The sequence below is a fragment of the Balaenoptera acutorostrata genome, chromosome 8 (genome assembly GCF_949987535.1).
Source record: "Balaenoptera acutorostrata chromosome 8, mBalAcu1.1, whole genome shotgun sequence".
Classification (NCBI taxonomy): Eukaryota; Metazoa; Chordata; class Mammalia; order Artiodactyla; family Balaenopteridae; genus Balaenoptera; species Balaenoptera acutorostrata.
The window spans coordinates 51027319-51047021 of NC_080071.1; the positions used below are offsets into that span (position 1 = coordinate 51027319).

General features: G+C 39.9%; 1 long non-coding RNA gene across 6 annotated transcripts in view; it reads right to left on the bottom strand.

Annotated features, from left to right (window-relative positions):
• The window catches only part of LOC103011793 (uncharacterized), a 220440-nt gene that overhangs the window by 13879 nt on the left and 186858 nt on the right, over window positions 1–19703 (bottom strand). For all 6 annotated transcript variants that reach the window (XR_450112.2, XR_450110.2, XR_009008996.1 and 3 more), the window contains exon 4: window positions 10764–10851. This is a non-coding gene — a long non-coding RNA (uncharacterized LOC103011793). The remainder of the gene's footprint in view (window positions 1–10763; window positions 10852–19703) is intronic.

A 19703-nucleotide genomic window follows, 5' to 3' on the forward strand; every position in this document is an offset into this window, starting at 1 on the left:
AAAATAGAACATATGGATAATATGAGAACCTTTCTGAAATTAAAGATTTGAAACTTAAATATTTAAAGAACATACCATCTACCCTGAGAATACTGACCCATGATGATCAACACCAAGACATATTCTAGCAAAGTCACTCAACTTTAAAGAGAAAGAAGATACCGCTTAAGTATCCAGAAAAAAAGAGTATGTGATTTATAAGGAAAAGAAAATTAGATTATTATACCTTTTGATGCTAATGCTCTATATGAGAAAAATATGAAGTAACAAATTTAAGATCTTTAAGGAAACAAGTGTGAATCAAAGATTTCTTTTTTTTTTAATCCAGCATAGCTTTCAAGTGTAATGGGCACAGATCTCAGAAAATATTGCTCCCATGATTCCTTCCTGTGAAATCTTCTAGAAAATGAGCTTCAGACAACAAAATAACTAGACAGATATTGACTGACCTAAGGACTGTTGGTGAACATTAAGTACAGAGGTCCCCTAGAACTAAGACAACTGAATAGTAAGAGAGAATGCTTCAAGCTGTATCCTCTGATAGTGTAGATATTGTACAACTGTTTAAAAATGGAGGAGGGAATATTTTCAGTAATCATATTGGTGTTCATCTTATAATTGCTATCCTGAGACTATTAGGTGTATAATATAAAACAAATAAATAATAATGAGATATTCAAGTCTATCATCTCCTTTGTCCCTGAGAACAATTCTGTCATCTCTGGTTCCTTAAGAACCAGGATTCTTGATATGGAAGAAAAGAGATACTAAAGTAGTAGAGAAGAGGTTAAGTAAAAACTCTGTAATTTCATAACTGAATTGGAACTATCAATATAAACCCATGAGGTACTTGATCTAATTTTATCCCTGGATATGGCCACTGAAAAGACCTAGAAACAGTAAGCTACACAATAGCAATGAGCATCTCTAGCACCCAGATTGTGGTCTTACAATACCATTTGTCACTACAAGGGACCAGGTCTCTTTGGAGAAATGTCTGGTTCTAGGTATAAGGCAGGAAACGAACAAGATGACCCTGGAACATCTCATCACACCAGATGGCAAAGAAGCTATCAAACACTGCTCGGGTTGTGTCTAAAGGACCCTGGAGTCAACCTGAGGAGGCTCTCACTAGCCAAAGATGGAAAATTTTGAGTTAATAATGATAATTGCAATGTAAATCCATGATTTCACAAAAATATGGAAAGTAATTATTACTTTTGGCAGATGATAGAAAATCAAATAATTATTTTGAAAACTGGCAAGTAGAGCTAAATAACCAAATATTCATCCCTCCTTTCCTATATGAACTGTATCACAGTACAACCAAATAATGGATGAGGGGGAGTGTTTCTTTATGAAAGTATTCTAATGAATAAATTTAAAAATGTTATAGAACTAGAATATCACAATTTGTGGTAGGTATTAAGTGTCAGCAGTTTCTAAAAACACAAAATGAATGACAATCAGATGTTATGTGCCTCCAAAGTCTTCATAATACCACCTACAGATTTGTCAAGGGGATGAACCAGAGTCTGACCTTGTCTCTGGATTCATCTTCTAGTTTGCAGGAAATATAGAGAATAGAAGACTAAGTCAGGAGAGTGGTTACTCATGGGGAAGGGAGGGTTTGTGATTGGGTTGGGACACATTGAAGGGCTTCTGGCGTGACTGGTGAAGTTCTATTTCAGGACCTTGGAGACATTTGCCTTATAGTAATTCAGTAAGCCATACATTTAATTCATGTAGTTTTCTATATTAGTGTTTTATTTTACAGTAAAATTAAAGAGGATATGAAGAAAAAGAAAGAAGATAAAACCACCAAAAAATTGAGTGAATTTTTCCATAACTGTTAGTTTGGGAAGGCAATGTCTTGCAGAGGTCATGGGTTGATTTGACATAGCAAACTTACTTCTAGAGGACTTTGGGTTAAGTTTCCTCCAATTTACTGTAACCTTTCATGAACAGGTTTATTTTTTAAAAATAAGTAAACAAAACAGTGATAAGCTTTGTCCCTTGCTCTCCCAGAAGTGGTGAGAAAATAGAGTTATGTGTTTTCTCTTGCAAAAGCGTGCTTGATATTACCTAAAACATGTTTGTAATTTATCACGGCAATAAATTTCTATGAATCAGTTAGGCAGCATGACAAGATACATGACTCTGGATTGTTTATTTATGCTGTCTACTAAGTCCTATTATTAGGTGGAATCTTTTAGACATGTTGATGCTTGTGCTATAGGCATATCAAGACAGTGCCTTGCATACTGAAGATACTCAATAAATGCTTGTTTTATAAATTTTCAGTGAATAAATTAGACAGAAGAACATATTAAATTGTACCATGAGTATGCAAATAGCTAAATCTAGACTGTAGACTTATATGCTGTTTATAGATTAAAGCAGGAAGGTCTTCATCAGGAGTATCCCGGAATTCTGCCTTCTATTATGTTAATTTTCTACATCCTCTTGTGGCTTTAAATAAACTGATGACTCCCAAATGTATATCTGCAGCCCAGACCCCTCCCCTGAACTCCAGGTATATATTCTAATAGCCTACTGGACAGCTCCACTTGGCTGACTAATAGGCATCTCAAACTTATTATGTGCCCAACCAAATTCCTGATTTCCACCTCCCCAGACTTTCTCTACCCACAGTTTTCCTATCTCAGTAAATGTCTACTTCTTCCTTCCACTTGCCTTAGTCCCAAATCTTGGGGTCATCCTTGGTACCTCCGTCTTTCACACCCTACATCCAACCCATCATCAAATCCTTCCAATTCTACTTTCAAACAGAAATCTGTTTCTTATGACATGCACCACTACCACTCTGGTTCAAGCTGCCATTATTTCCTTTTACTTCAATACAATTTCAAACATGTAAAAAAGTTGCCAAAATAGTATAAAGAGCTCCCATATACCCATTATCCATGTTTTCCAATGTTTTACATTTTTCTTCAATTTCTTTGTCATTCACTCATCTCTTTTTTCTTCCTTCTGTCAAACACAAAAACGTGACACACACAAACAGATACACACACACAAATAAACATACGTATATTTTATTCTGAACTTGGTCACTTGATTAAAGTGGTATCTACCTGGTTTTTCAGTGTTAAATTATAATTAACTTTAAGACTATGTAAAGATGCTATTCCTCATCAAATTTTCAACCACTAGTTTTAGTTTCCATTGATACTTTTCAAATTCCAGCATTCCTTCTAAATTTATTAGCTGTCATTATTCTGTAAAAAAGAGATTTTCCATCTCCCATTTATTTATGTATTATGTATTTGTTTATATCAGTATGAACTCAGGGACATATTTTATTGAATGCTTTATATTCCATTGCTTTTATTATATATTTTGATATCCAGTTGGATTATCCTTCTTCTGTATTTTATATCTACATATGTTATAAATCTCATAATACAATAATATAATTTTATATTCTTTGCTTTAGGAAGTGAGCAATCTTTAAAATAAAGAGAGGAAAAATGTGATCTTTAATTTTTGCCATTTTGGTGCTCTTCATTTGTTCCTGTAAATCTGTATTTCCATCTGGTGTCCTTTGTCTTCATTTTGAAAACAATTCTTCTCTTGTCATTTTAGTAGTGCAGGTCTGCTATTCTATATTCTCTCTGTTCCCCTGCTGGAACTCCAAGTACACAGATAATACATTACTTGATATTGTTCCACAGGTCACTTAACTCTATTCATTTTTTAAAAACTTTTTTTCTTTCTTTTCTGTGGATTAGATCATTTCTATTGATCTATCTTGAAGGTCACAGTCTCCTCCTTCTGCTATTTCCAGTCTATTGTTAAGCCCATGTAGTGAATTTTTCATTTGTGGTATTATACTTTTCAGTTCTAGAACTTTAACCTTTTTCATAGTTTCCATTTTTTCTGTTGAGATTCATCAATAATTATGGCTACCTTTTCCTTTAAGTCATTGAACACATTTATAATACCTGCTTTAAAGGTCTTGCTTGTTAATTCCACTATCTGGTCATCTTGGGGTTAGCTTCTCTTGATTGCTTTTTCTCTTGACCATGGGTCACATTTTTCTCTTTCTTCACATGTCTAGTAATTTGGATTTCAAACTGGGCATTGTGGATGGTATATTGTGGAGAATCTTGGATTCTTTTATCCAGTTGTTCTAGCAAACAATTTACTTGGCTGAACTTAAACTCCAAACTCTGCCTCCCCTTATGTGAGCAGCAGTTAAAATTTCTGGTCAGTTCTTGTAGTCTTCTTCCTATTGTTTTCTTCTGGACTTTTTTTACCCCAGGTGTTTGCAGTTCAGGGGTCCACCAAGGAGTTGAATGGAATTTACATGCAGAATTTTGGGGTCCCCACTCTGTGGAATCTTTTTTTCTGAGACTTCTTTGCTCAATTTCCAGCTGCTCTTACAGCCTCTAAATTCTGTCTGTCTCTTCAAACTGGTAAGACTGCTTTCTGAGTGAGTTCTAGCTGCCCCATGTTACATGGACTGGAGCCTGCTATCCAGTGAAAACCCACAATCTCACTTAACGTGATTCCTTTCTTCCAAGGGTTGAATTCTCTCCAGTTTTTACCTGCTTCTGATCACTTGACAGTGCCTTAAAAAACATTTTGTTCAGAGTTTATAACTGTTATTTGCGAGAGGTTTAATTGATACATGTTACTCTACCATTCTCGGAACCAGAACCCACCATCATTTCTTACCTAGAGTATAGAAATGGCCACCTAATGGGTCTCCTTGCTCCCACTCTTGCCCTTTCAGTTTTCTACCCAGCAGTCTAAAGTGTCCTTTTAGCATTAAAGTCATATCGTTTCACTTTTCTGGTCAGAACCCTCTATTTCTCACCTCATTTAGAGTAAAAGCCAAATTCTTTGCAATGAGTTACAAGGCCCTCTGCCACCTGGCCTCTCATTATCTCTCTAACTACATCTCATGTTCTGCTCCAGGAATACTTGCCTCCTTGCTGTGCTAACACACAGAAGATATACTCCTATCTCAGGGCATTAGTTCTGGCTGTTCCCCCTGCCTAAAATGCTCTTCCTTCAGGTATCCACCTTGCTCACTCCTTCACTTACTTCAGGTCTGGCTCAAATGTCACCTTCTCAGTGAGGCCTTCCCTGACCATTCTATTAAAAATGCAACCTCCCCTCCTCCCCCTCCCCATTTCTTATCTCCTTTCCTTAATATAGTTTTCTTTATAATACTTACTGCCATCTAAAATATTATCATTTTACTCCTTTGTTTATTTTCTACTTCTACTAGAAAAAATGAGCTCCATGAAGGCAAGAGTTTTTGTCTCTTTGTTCATTGCTGTCTCCTCAGTGTCAGAACAGTGCCTGACAGTTAAGAGATGCTCATTAGACATTTGTTCACAGAAGAGTGAATAAATTCGGATCGTCCTCTTTGTCAGGCAGGTCTATACTTAAACCATAGATACAAATTCAATGATGAAGTCTGACTTCTCCTAATTAGGGATCAGGCAATACAACAGGTCTACCAAACTCTTACTGTAGGATAAACCTATATTCTTTCTGTCCCAGATATGAAGAGCAGCAGTAATAAGATTCATTCTACCTAGACCTGTCTAAATTTATATGGTAGTTTAGCTGTAGTATAATACAAAGCACATAGGCTTTGGCATTGGACAAAGGGCACTTCGAACTTTGGGCTATTTAACACCTCTGAGCCTCAATTTCCTCATCTGGAAAGGAGGTTAATGGCCTTTACCTAGGTTTATTAGTTGAGATTGGGTAAGTTTGAGTGACAGAAAAATCTGAAATAACAAAGGATCAAACAAGATAGAAGTTTATTTATCTCTCATATATAAATCTGGAGGTTGGTCCAGAGTGGGTATGGCACTCCATGCTGTTAGGGACTCATTTCATCTTGTGGCTCTGTCCATAGCAGCCTACATTACCAAGTTCACCTGAAGTCCCAAGGTGGTTGCTCCTGTTCCAGCTTCTGCGGCATATAATGTAGTGTTTATTTTGGAGGCTATCAGCCCACTTGAAAATGTTATTACCATGGCAAAAGGAAAGAATGAATGTTACAGGGCAAATGGTAGCATTACACTCTAGCTTATTGTAAAGATTAAGTGACCCTAAGATTCATGATATCTAGAAACTACCTTCTCCTTTTTCTTCACTAAATCATCTCTTGGCCTCTCCCTTTCAAGAAAATGAACATTCTTTAATCCTTTCCTTCTGGTTCTTATTTCTTACGTATTTTTCTTTTTCTTTTTGCTTTATCAGTAGTTACTTTATTCATTTATTTTTAATTGAAGTATAGTTGATTTACAATATTATATTAATTTCAGGTGTACGGTTTCTTATACATTTCTGCTGTACTTCCCTAAGCCTTCTCAGTCTTCTCCAACTCTCACAGGTAGAGATGAAATCTAATCATACCAATCTAAATAGGGCTATTCCAGGTCATGTTAAGCCATTGTTGCCCATCCTTGGTTGGACCTGTCATCACTACAGGGGTTCCTTAACAACAAAACTATATCGATTGCTGGTTTTCAAGAGGTGTCCCTCAGATCCTCAGAATTCCTTGGAATCAGATGTAATAAGGCAGAGGTACAGTATTTTATTTGTGTTTGTTCTGATACCTTTAGCTCTTTTCTCAGCACTCTATGTAAAATGAAGTTCTACGATGTCACTCACCACCTCTAAATGATCAATGTTTTTAAGTGGAAGAATTCTTTTTTCAAATAAGATCTTATGAATATACTCCAAACAGACTGAAGCACAATTGTACTGATTGAAGCAAGGGTGGGGCCATAGGCAAATTACTGGTCTAGATCATCTCTTAACTCGTTTAGAATCAATTAGTAGAGGATGAGTGCTACTGATTATGAAAAGGGGTTTGTCAAGGAAGTCAAGATTCTTTTTTTTTTCCATAAATTTATTTATTTTATTTTTGGCTGCGTTGGGTCTTCGTTGCTGTGCGCTGGCTTTTCTCTGGTTGCGGACAGCGGGGGCTACACTTCGTTGCAGTGCGCGGGCTTCTCATCGCGGTGGCTTCTCTTGTTGCGGAGCACGGGCTCTAGGTACGCAGGCTTTGGTAGTTGTGGTACGTGGGCTCAGTAGTTGTGGCTCGCAGGCTCTAGAGCACAGGCTCAGTAGTTGTGGCGCACAGGCGTAGTTGCTCCGCGGCATGTGGGATCTTCCTGGACCAGGACTTGAACCCGTGTCCCCTGCATTGGCAGGCAGATTCTTAAGCACGGCGCCACCAGGGAGGCCCCAAGGAAGTCAAGATTCTTGTTCACTTTGGTAACTCTAGCTATAAACCGAGGCCTGGTGGCCTAGCAACTCAACCCAATCTAGGACAAGCCCTGCCAACTCTTCCCCTAGACTTCACAAAAAGAAGCAGAACTAATGATTTAAAACATCAAAAAACTGATCCATGGAGTTATAAATAAAAGATAAGCATACAGGCTGCCATCAGGCCCTCAATGTGTTGGGAGCCTGAGGGCAGAGGGGGCAGAACAGGTGAGGAGAGTGAGATCAGCGAGCTGCCCTCCAGGACACAATAAATAGGTCTGATTTCCCAACCGTTCCTTTTCCCATACCCCCACATCGCATTGCCTTTTGCACTTCACTTTTCTCACTATTGTCTTCTGCATTAGACCTTCTAGTTCCTAGATTTCTTTGAGTTCTTACTTTAAAAGTTGTCTTTCCTGCATTTTGTCAAAAATGTTGTTCTGACTTTTGCTACACATTGACATACCTCCTACTTGTTTATATGTCTAAAGCAGTGGTTCTCAAATGGGGGCAATTTTGTCCCCCAGGGGACATTGGGCAATGTCTGGAGATATTTTTGGTGGTCACACTGGGGCAGGGGAGTGGGGTACCACTGGCATCTAGTGGGTGGAGCCAGAGATGCTCTAAACATCCTACTATAAACATTCTACTCTGTGTGGTGAGCCTCCACAGCAAAGAATTATCTCGCCTTAGGTGTCAATAGTGCCAAAGCTGAGAAGCCCTGGTCTAATGCATATATTCTCAACAAGGACAGTAAATTACACATTACAATGGCTCAACCCTACCTGGCAAAATCTTATTCCTTAGTTACTTAGTATTTAATTTTCCAGGAAGAGGGGTAGCAATTAATAATAATGTTTTAAAAGGACCCTTATGAGAACAATCATGGAAAAAGCATTGGGAAACACTAGCCTAATGTTGGGAACATTTCAGGGAGAAGAATCAGTGTATCAAGCCTTTATACAAAACACAGAGTTGCAATTCAGCAGAAGCTGGTTCCTGACATTGATATATAGCAACCTCCTAGAATTAAACATGAGTTTAAGATGGATTGGTACTGATTTTCCTGGGAAGAAGGGCAGGCAGGCCAACCATCAGTGATCTAGTCCTTCTTTGAGAAAAGCACATATTCTTTCAGGCCCCGAAGGCACCTTAAAATGTTTTGGGCCAGTAATTTACTTAATGACACCCAGTGACCTAGAAGAACTAATGTGCCTTTAAATGATGAGTTCTTATGGCTTCCCCAAAGACCCTAATAGGAAACAAAGGCAAGAGTTTTAAGAGCATCCCATTCTCACTACTGAAAAAAATTCTGCTCTCTCAACGTAGCATATTTCTTTTTGCTTAAAGGTATTTCAACTATTGAAAAGGCTTGAAATCACATTCCTCCTCTGAAGGTCGAAAGCAAACATATCTCGCTGGTACATGTTTTTCCTGCCCAGGGTATTAGAAATGTTATAAAATGACGCATATATATAACTCCAGATTCTGGGTCAATAACTTCTGTTTCCTCTAGCCAGTTACTATTTTTTTATTATTAATACAAATTTTCATCAGATCTGGTTGGAATCCCCTGAGATATTACACTTTTACTAAGAGAAAATGGAGGATGTGTAAAATCCAAGAGACTGTCAGTTTGCTATTCTTTCTTTCAAGGCTATTTGGTTTCACCCAGCTCTTGTACCTTGTGCCTGGGAATAGTCCCAGGAGATGGTTTGCTCAAGAAGAGGCAGCGCCGAGGCACTTCCGGGGGTGGAGCCCACAGCAGTGGCTGGCCTAGGAGAGGTGAGGAGTCAAAACTACTTTTAAAATCAGAAAATACTCTCACCACTTTGAGGACAAAGTTTGGGGCTTTGTTGGTCAGAGTAATTAAGTGGAGGTCGGTGCAGGAATGTGGCCTTCTCAGTGGACACAGCTGCAGAAGACTCTGGGAAGAAAGGCTCCTCACTTCCTGTAACCGTGGGTTGTTCCTCTGGGACTTCCTATCACAGGCAGTCCTGAGGGTGCCAACCATTCCCCCCACCCCCCAAGTTTTTCCTCCTACCAGCTTCTATCATCTTTAAACATAAGAATAAGGGGGAGAGTGAGCTCATTGAAACTGATGCCAAAAAGACATTTTACAGCAGAACTACTTTATAAATGAATTCATATGTCTCAAAACATTTTTTTACTAAGTAATTTTAGTTATAGCTTAAAAAATAAAATGAGACAGGAATAGGAAAGAGAGAAAGGCCTTTACGAAGCCAAAATAGAAGTCTTATTGGAATCAATTTCCAAAACAGAGTCCCTGGGTTCAACTCTTACTGTGACAATATAGGACAAAACAATTTAGTTTTATGTTCACACAATATTTTCATTTTAAACCTGGTCTGATATTCCAACAGAAGAAATGATTTTGGCACTGTGAGAGTTTGCTTTTCAGAGTCCTTTGAGAACAATTTAATTGAGTTTCATGGTACTTTATAGTTTTAATTTTAGTGTCACGATCGGCAATTTTTTTTAATAGTACACAGAACATGTACTGCCTTTGTTAAACAAACAAATGATCTAAGGACCTAGAACGACCATTCCACAAGCCAAATGCAATGACATGAGTAAAGTGAACATGCAGTTTTGTAGGCTTAGCCCTTCTCACTGCCAAGTAAAGTGCATCCAAGAGACATTTAATGTTTTATATGGATCATACACAAAAAGAAGTGTTCTGGCCCCGAAGCACAAAACTGCTGATAATAATGCCTCAAGCATGTGTGCATGTCACCAGTTTTCAAACACTTTCTTCACATATATTACCTCATTTGATTTGCTCAGCCATCCATCAGGTAGGCCTGGCACACGTGTAGTGGCTATGGATTCCATCCACAGTTCAGGTGTGGAAGAATAGAACTCTCTAGAATTAATTAATTTCTGACTCTGGGTTGGTGGAAGTCAACTTTCAGGGCTCCACTAACACTCAGTTTCCAAAACGCACCCCTGCCAGGTAGTAGAATCACAAAACACACCTTAGGTGAGCAAGTCACAAAAAGCCTCTTCCTCTAGGTACAGAGCTTGGGGCACAGGAAACACATAGGTTTCACCCAGCCTGCACCCGCACCCCTCAGCCAGGTACTTTTGTGTTGGCCACCAACACATGCATGTGCAGTAGTCCTGACAACCTTTGTCTGTCTTTCCTGGGCTTCTCCCCCATCCCATCTGGGTAGGTGCCAGAGTTCTTGGATACTCCGAATTTCCAAGACCTCGGGTGGGGAGGTGGGAGAGCAGGGAGGCAACTTCCGGTTGTCCCCACACGTTGCCACTGTGATATCCATCGTTCTTATCTGTACATCGCCTGCAGGGCTGGTGGCTCTCTACTGTTTCCATTACACCTTTGGAGCACGGGGATGCTTGCTCAGAAGCCTGTGGTCCCTTCCCCAGATGCACCAGCAATCATTTCCCCTCAGAGCTCCTGGAGAGAGCAACACTTGTGCCCTCTGCTTGTGGCTTTCTCTCTCAGAACTCACCTGTCTCCATCTCTCATTCTCACTTGTTTTCCCTCTCTCACTTTCTCCTCTTCCTCTCCACAAGCAGGCCGAGAGATCCTCTTCGAGTCTGGGGAGAGAGAGAGGAACAGGAGAGAAGGTTTTTGTAAGACAAAGCCAGATCTTTCTCTAAGCTACTTCTCATCCATCCCTGTTACAAACCTACCCAGAGACCACGAGGACAGGGCTGACTTCCTGACCTCCTTGAATAGAAGGAAGGAAAAAGGAAAGAATACAGGTGGAGAAGATTATCCACCCACAATTACTATTTTTTTTAATGGAAAATAAACTGTTATAAAGGATGGAACCATGGTAAAACTGAGGCCAGACTCTGTTGGATCTTCTACATCATAGCATGGTAAAGCGAGCTAGGTATTACATTACCAGAGAAAAAGGATAGGCCGAGCCTGCCTGTGTTTTGAATCGACTCTCAGATCAGTGTGGTAAAGGATATGAACTACATTGCTCCATTTTTTGGTCTCTACTCTGTTGGGTAAAAGATCTTCCCTCGGGAGTAAAGGAATCCAGCACTTGACGAGAGATCTCTTGACAGGCTCTCAGGCAGAGAGGCTCTCTGGGAAAGAGCAAAGCTAGACAGTTAACCTGGATATGTAAACCTTGCTACCTGACTGTGTTTCTCCCATATGTTGAGCATATTGAAAGGCATGATGTTCTTAAAAGAGCCCCTTTGATGTGCTATTTTTCTTATGGAGAGAATAACGTGTGCTTTGGAATTCATAGGAAGGCTTAAAATCTGGACAGGGGTCAGCGATGGTGGGAGGGGGCAGGAAAGTGACTCCTTCAAGGAGGAAGTGCCACTGCGGGGAGACATAGGGTTGAACAGGAATTTACCAGGAGAAGGGTTTGAGGGAGAGAGAGAAAGAGCATACAAAAGGCCTGTAGGTAAGAAGACATGGCTTGTTGAAAGAACTGAAAGTATTTTCCTCTTGTTGGAGCAGAAGATACATGAGCAGGTTAAGGAAACAGTATGGGGGAAAATAGAAACTTAAAATTGGAAAATTAAGGAAGAGAAGTTAGCAGAGGTGAAATTGACTGTATATAGCAGAAAACCCAAATACCAGTGGCTAAAACAAGATAAGCAATTGTTTTTCTCATGGAACTAGTAAGAAATGGGCAGTTATCAGCTGATGTTCATTGGGTGGCTCAAAATCATCAAGGCCAAGATCTCAGTAAGGCTCTTGCCTTTTAAAAATTTTTTTTTCTGGCCGACCGAGAGGCATGTGGGATCTTAGTCCCCCGACCAGGGATAGAACCCATGCCCCCTGCAGTGGAAGCACGGAGTCCTAACCGCTGGACTGCCAAGGAATTCCCCTCTTGCCCTTTTTTTTCATGGCTCTAGTCAGCACTTCCACTTTTCAGGAATTAAGGAAAAGCAAAAAAGGCAAAATAGTGCATGTTTATTGAATCTGACCTTTGAAAGAGTTTTCCTGGAAGCCCCTCTCCAAAACTTCAACTTACATCTCATTGTCCAGAACTATATCACAACAGAGGCCTGTTTGTCTTCCAGACGTCACACAAAAATGTTAGGATTCACTTTAAATGGATAAATTTGATACATATTTTCACTTTCCTGAACCAATCACTGTGGCCCATGCACCCAATCCAGGCCCTTGTTTTATTATACCTAAACTACAGCAGGAATTTCTTCTGTAACTTCATCCTTCCAGGCCCCTGCTCAAGAGACTTCAAAGGCTTTCCTTTACCTGTAGGCCAGCATTGAAAACTCTCCTCCAATGTGCCATCAATTAAACTCAACAGAAGTATTTTGGCAGCTACCGCAGGTAGACTGGTCCATCCTGCTAAACGAGCACGGTCATTTCCATGCCCGTGCCTCATCCCCCCCTTTCCCTGGTTCATCCCGTGTGTTTCATTTCCTTGTTTCCAGTGTATCCTTCAGGACCCTGCTCAAGTCCTAGCTTGTTCTGGATGGCATCCTGCACATGAACTCATGAGGGTTTCTTCCTCCTTTTAATTCACAACATGCATTGTCCAACACCACTTCACTAGCAAGTAGAAATGGACTATCTTGTTGCTACTTGGTTTTTATGTTATTGAGCACCTGTTAATAACATTTAAGTTTCCATATAACCATGTCCTATCTCATCTTTACATTTTCCACATAAAACCTTCAGATATGTTTAATGTGAAGGAAGAAAACCAATGAACAAATGAAAGATTACAACTTGACTGCTCCAAAAACATTCAATTGCAGTTTTAAGATCATTATGAAGCTTCCTTGGATTGAATTTGTCACTTGACCTCAGACCTATGTGGCCAGATTTCCACTGAGAATGGAATCCAAATACATTGGGGGGACTTAGTCTGTTAAATCTCCAGATCCTTCCACATATTTATTATGAATACTTTCTTCTGTAGATGGAGAAATTGATTTTACAGAGCCTTAAAATAAATTTTAGCCAGGGTACTAAAAAGGCATTGATAACATAGGAGACTCAGCAGGTTACCGTCTGTCCAAGGAAATGAAACATATGTAATTGCTGAGTTGTTTGAAGTAAAAGAAATTCAGATCGTACAGTTACTGTTTAATTCTGATGCACAGCAAGATGTCTTCATCTTGTCTTCTGAGAAAGCCTCATAAAACTCTGGAGAATTAATCTTGAATATAGCAAAAAATTCAAGTTAGACTTTATGTTGTATCAGTAATCAATCCAGCTTTACAGTATGGTTCTCAAAATACATAAAGGGGCCTTTGGCTTTTCAGTAAAAATGATGAAGACTTAAAGCCTGTGACTATATTTGATTTATCTTTGGAACCTGATTAAGTGCAGGGTGGGTGCGTGAGGTTTGCTCTTTTGATATGGCATTTGAAGAGGAATTAAAATTCTTTCCAGGGGCTTCCCTGGTGGCGCAGTGGTTGAGAATCTGCCTGCCAATGCAGGGGACACGGGTTCGAGCCCTGGTCTGGGAAGATCCCACATGCCACGGAGCGACTAAGCCCGTGAGCCACAATTGCTGAGCCTGCGCGTCTGGAGCCTGTGCTCTGCAATGGGAGGGGCCGCGATAGTGAGAGGCCCGCGCACCGCGATGAAGAGTGGCCCCCACTTGCCGCAACTGGAGAAAGCCCTCGCACAGAAATGAAGACCCAACACAGCCAAAAATAAAAATTAAAAAAATGAAATAAAATAAAATTCTTTCCTAGGTCTGCTGACATTGAGGATATATGAACTTGTCTTTAAGTACAAAAAAATCTCAGTCATGAGTAATGCCTGGAATAATCTTTTCAAAATAGAAAGTATTTTGCCTTCCTACTTCAAATAACTTTGTTCAATAAGACTAGCCTACACACTAAAAATTAATGTCAAAATCTTTCATAATGTAAATGAATCTCAGCATCTCTAGCTCTTTCTCAAATTGGGTTGAGATTCACCTTGAGGCTCTTTGACATCCTTCTGGCTCTGCATAGCAGTTTGAGGCCCAGGATTACCAGGCCCTATTAGCAGCATAAAGTGGTACAGACAGCCCACAGCCTCTCCCTTAGGGTCAGTGCTCACCTCCACCCCTGCTCTTTGCTTGCATGACTTGTGAATCCTGCCTCTAGACTGATTGCCTCTCTCATCACCCCCCATACGTGCCTGGAAACACTTATCCTCCTGCTCTAGTTAAAATTCCCATAAACTGTTTTCTTTTCCATTTAGATCTGTGGGGACATCAAGGAACACCCCCAAAACCAATTTAAGCTGGACTCCTGATCAGACCTTGACCCATGCCCCCCCTTCTCCATTCAGTGCCTGCTCTTGCATGCCACTTGTTTAACGGAACCCTCCTCCACTGTCTATATTTTGCCTCCTAGTAAATTTGGAACATAGAGATTTCAAAAGCTGCTAAGGAATTATTCTTATCTTATGGGATCAGGTCTGGGAGTTGGTAGGTAAATTTTTAAAAATTGATTACAGTATAAAATTTTAAAAATGATACTCATTTATCTTAAACATTCTATTTTAACCTAAAACATTTTAATGTGCATTTAGTCATCAATTTTTTGATGAAGGGCCAAGTTCTCTCTGATTACAGTTCTAAGTGGCCTTTCTTGCATAAGCCATTCCGTTGTGTATTATTTATCATTTCTATTTTTGCTTTCTTTATTGTGGAGGGAGAACTTAAAGGTGCTTTTAAATCTCAATTTTTATGATTCTTTCAATCTTTTAAAGTTTTCTTGCCTACACTTAAATTGATAGCAACTTTATTCTGTGTAGTGCTTTGCTTTTATCAAGTCTTTCCAAAGACTTTGACTTTGTTTTCATAGGCACAACTCTCTCTACACACATATATATCATTGATTTATACAGTATACATTACATTATACATTTATAGTCAAGAACAGGTGTTATGAATAGGTTTGGGAACAAATGCAACCAACTCTCGGTAAGTATATAACTCAACCAATAGGAGCGGAAATGAGAAAACATGAGCGTCCCCTAGAAGCAGTGAGTGAGTGTTCAAAGTGCTGTGGGCATCATTCAGTGTGTTCTAAAGAAGGAATGGAGATACACCAGCAATCAGTTGAAAGCATCAACTGGACAACAATATGGAGCATCTCCCAGTTTAGGCAACCCAAGAGAAAGAAAATTCTCTCTTTCTCTCTCCACTCTATATAGCAATATAGGGAAAGAATCTGACTGGGTCATGTGACTACCATGCAATGGACTACTGTTACCAGAGACATAGGGTTCTATGATAGCTCAGTTTGGGTCACATTTGGGAGTGAATGACACTCCCAGAGTTGCCTGTATAATTGTCACAGCAGCCTAGAGTAAGTGACTAAATTGGTAGACAAACTCTGATCTAGTTAAAAGGAAGGCCTTGTGGTGGGCAATGGTAATGGAAAATTCTTGTAAGGAGGCTACATTAAATGTTCAATATTAAATCCCTCTTCCTTCTTTTTAAGATTGCTTAAAGTTTCTTAAGAGTAAAGAGTGTGAGATGATGATGATGATGATGATGATGATGATGATGATGATGATGATAACAAATGGCTACCAATGATTTAATTATGACGATGTGCTAGGCACTGTTCCAAGCACTTTATATGATTATTACTTAATCATCTCATGAACCCTAATCTTGCTTCTTATTTCACTGAGGAAAAAGAAGCTATGACAAGAACTCCCACCACCTCATGTACATACCTACCTATATGTGTACCATGTTCTCTGCCTTCCCTCTTGTTACCACAGATCAACTGTCCACACCCCATCTGCCGCCAACCCCTCCACTTGGGCACTGAATCCCATCCATCCCCTCTCACATACAGAATGTCTTCTCTCCTTTAATTATTTCTTCCCCCAGGGCATCAGTAATTTTTCCTTTTCCCCTCCCCGTTTCTATCAGTATACAAGACTGCCATTCCTCCCATCTTTGGTGAAAAAAAATCTCTAAAATCTCTTTTGACCTCATATCTCATACTAGTTATGGACAAATTCTCTGCTCTCCTTGATGGAGCACAACTCTTGGTGGAGGCACCTATACTTACTGTCTCCAATTTCTCTCCTGAACCCTCTGCAGTGAAGCTTTGGCTCCTACCATTCCATCAGTTATTAACTTCCAGTCGTCATCTTGTTTGATTTGTCAGCAGAATTGAACAAAGCTGATCGTTCTCTTCTCCTGGGAATACATTCTTCCCTTTGTTTCTAGAACAATCGTTAGTTTTACTCCTGCATCACAGGCTGCTCTTTCTTCAGCTCTCTTGCTAGTTGCTCCTCATCTCTCTAACCCCTAAATGTTGGACTACCTCAGTCTGACTCCCTTCTCCATCTATACTCAATCCCTGGATGATCTTGTGGATTTAGATATATGTATAAACTCATGGTTCCTTGATGTATATATCCTGCTTTGGCCTCTTCCTTGAATTCTAGATAAATGCCTGTTCAACAGCTCCACTTGCCTGACAATAGGCATCTCAAGCTCAATACAATATAGTCAGTTCTGCTATAACACTTACTTTGAAATTGTGAATTTGTTCTAACATGATCGATGCATTAGGGAGTAATTTGAGCATAACAACTAATTTTGCCTTTGCTTATGTGCCATTTTGTTTGTGAGAAACACTAGGTGAATGCAGAAAAGGGCACGCAGCTGAGCCCACAGGAACACACAAAATGCAGACACTCACACAATATCTACCAGCTACCTCAGTTCTGGTTATCCCACGAGGGATAATTGTGTGTTATCCCACGAGGTTGTGTTTGACTAGTCTTCCACCTCTGTGAACTTTTCTCTACTAGAAAACACTCATTCAACATCCCAAACATTTAAGTGTCCTGGATCAAACATGCCAAGCAGTGCATGCAAAGGAGAGGTTTTTAGGTACTGAGGATAGGCTTGAAATAATAATGTGGGTTTTTTTTTAAATGAGAGAATACAGGCAGTCTTTGCTTTGCACAGCACCATGTTAACTGAAACTCATGCGAATAGGAAGGGACTGTGTGCTCCCTTTCCTGGTTCCGTAGTAACTGACACCTCTCACCTCTTAGCAAGGACACAGTTTCTTCTTCTTTTTTTTTTTTTTTTGGCCACACCGCGAGGCATGCAGGATCTTAGTTCTCCAACCAGGGAACAAACCTGCGCCCCCTGCAATGGAAGTGCAGAGTCTTAACCACTGGACTGCCAGGGAAGTCCCAAGGACAGTTTTGAAATGCAGGAGTTTCCATTTACACAGTGTCATGCAAACAAGGATTGCTTATATGTGATATCTCCTGAGCAATAGGCAGAGGGAATCCACATTGCAGACTCTGACAGACGATGCCATAAAAATAAAAGTTTAAAAGTCCATGGTTGGAACAACTTTGAGTGCTGTGAAGTCAATAAGAATAAGGCCTAAACACACAGAAGGAATGGAAAGATAGTTGAACATATGGATTAAAGATAAAGTAGGGAAAAGTATTTGCTCAAATGCCATCTTATCAGTGAGGCCTTCTCTGACCATCCTATCTAGAACTTCACCCCCAATTCCTCAAGTCACTGTACTTTCTATCCCCCCCTTTAAAATTTTATTCTTCTTTGTAACATTTATCACCACTAGACGTATTATCTAGTAGTTTATGTATTTATTAGTTTATTTTCTGTTGACCTGTGGTAGTTTTAAAACATGACTGCAAATCCTTTGACATTTCTCTCACAGAGAGGTAGGGTCTGTGCCCTTCCCCTTGAATCTTGGCAGGCATGGTGGGAATCACACCATGTGACTTCTGAAGCAAGGTCATAAGAGGTTATGCAGCTTCTGCCTTGTTCACTGGAACACTTGCTCTTGGAGCCTGACTACCCTGGGGCAGTCGTGCTGTGGGGAAGCCCTGGTCAAACGGACAGGTCACGTGTGGCGCTGGGCAACAGTGTCAGCCAGGCTGAGTCTTTGAGTCACGTTAGACCAGATGCTCAGAATCTAGTAGAAAGATGAACGTACACGTAATTGCAGTACATAATTACAATGCAACGTGAAAGATGCTACAGTGAGATATTAACAGAGAGCCATGGCACCTAAGAGGAGAGAGTAACTAATTTTCAGTGGAGGACCGTGAGGGCTCAGCCAAGTGGTGACATCTGACCTGTCTTGAAGGATGAGTAGGAATTTGCCAGGCAAAGGATGGAAGAGGAATTAGACTCCTGGTCTCCTCTTCTTTCTACTGCTTTGAGGGCAGGGAAGGTCCATCCTTCTGACAACTGGAATCAACCAAATGACCGGACGCATAAGCTGAGTTATATAGTGAGTACTGGGATTAGGTAACCTGATGATACAGGAATAAAACTGCCAGGTTTAGGCAAGACTACAGATGGAGATGAGAAAGGCATTCCCTTTTCTGGGCCTGTTTTTGCATCTGTAAGAGACAGAGATTAGCGTAAAAGATGTAGAGGAGGTCATTCTCAGTTCTGTGATTCTAGTTCTTTCCTAAATTGGATCTTCTCAAGGTTCAACAGTCTCCATTCTGTCAACTGTTCCTCAGATGATATGTTTTCCATGCTGGAAAACCACACGTGTGCCTCCCTTTGCGTGGATTCTGCTCTGTCAATGTTTACTTTAAAATGTAGTGTAGTGTATGTAATGCCCAGAATAAATGTAATATTCCAGACATGGTCCCACCAGAGAGGAGGCTCTGAGGCAATGCCCACTTTGACCTATTGTAAAAGGTATTGCATCTCACAACACGGGGAATAGAGCCAATATTTTATAATAACTGTAAATGGAGTATAACCTTTAAAAATTGTGAATCACTGTATTATACACCTGTAACATATAATATTATACACCAACTATACTTCAATTAAAAAAAAAAATGGTATTGTACCTCAACTGGAGCAGCCCAAGGCTTCACCAGCTATTTTCCATTCATATCAGAGGTTCAAGGCCTTTTTCACATGGAACTCCTAATTGATTCATCCATGTACCATGTATTGTGAGTTTATGTAATTGATTGAACCTAAATGTTGGACTTGACGTTCATTCATGTTACATTTATCTTTGACTCCCAGAAGCATCTAGCATAGTCAATAAATATTTGTTGAATTGATTTCCATTTTGCTTTAGGCTGTCAACACAACTTAACAAAAGATTTTTGAATTTTTATTAATTTTATAACCCTTAAGCCTTTCTACTTTAAAGAGTGATTTGAGATCTGTTAAAAAAAAACCAAGACAACAAGCCCAAACTGAGTCTTAATTAGTGTCAGCTCTCCCAGAAATGGAATCTTAAACCAGTCAATCAGGAATCACCTGATCAGCACTAATGAGGTCATCTGCCTGATAGACCCCCGCCATCCCCTAAAGGAAAGTGACCTTGCAATAACCAAGCACTTTTTTGCCTAGTATAACTTCCTTGTTCCTGCTCCCTTCTGGCTCTAACAGTCTCTCCTTTTGTACAGCTCCTTGGAGCTCCTTTCTTTCTGCTAAATT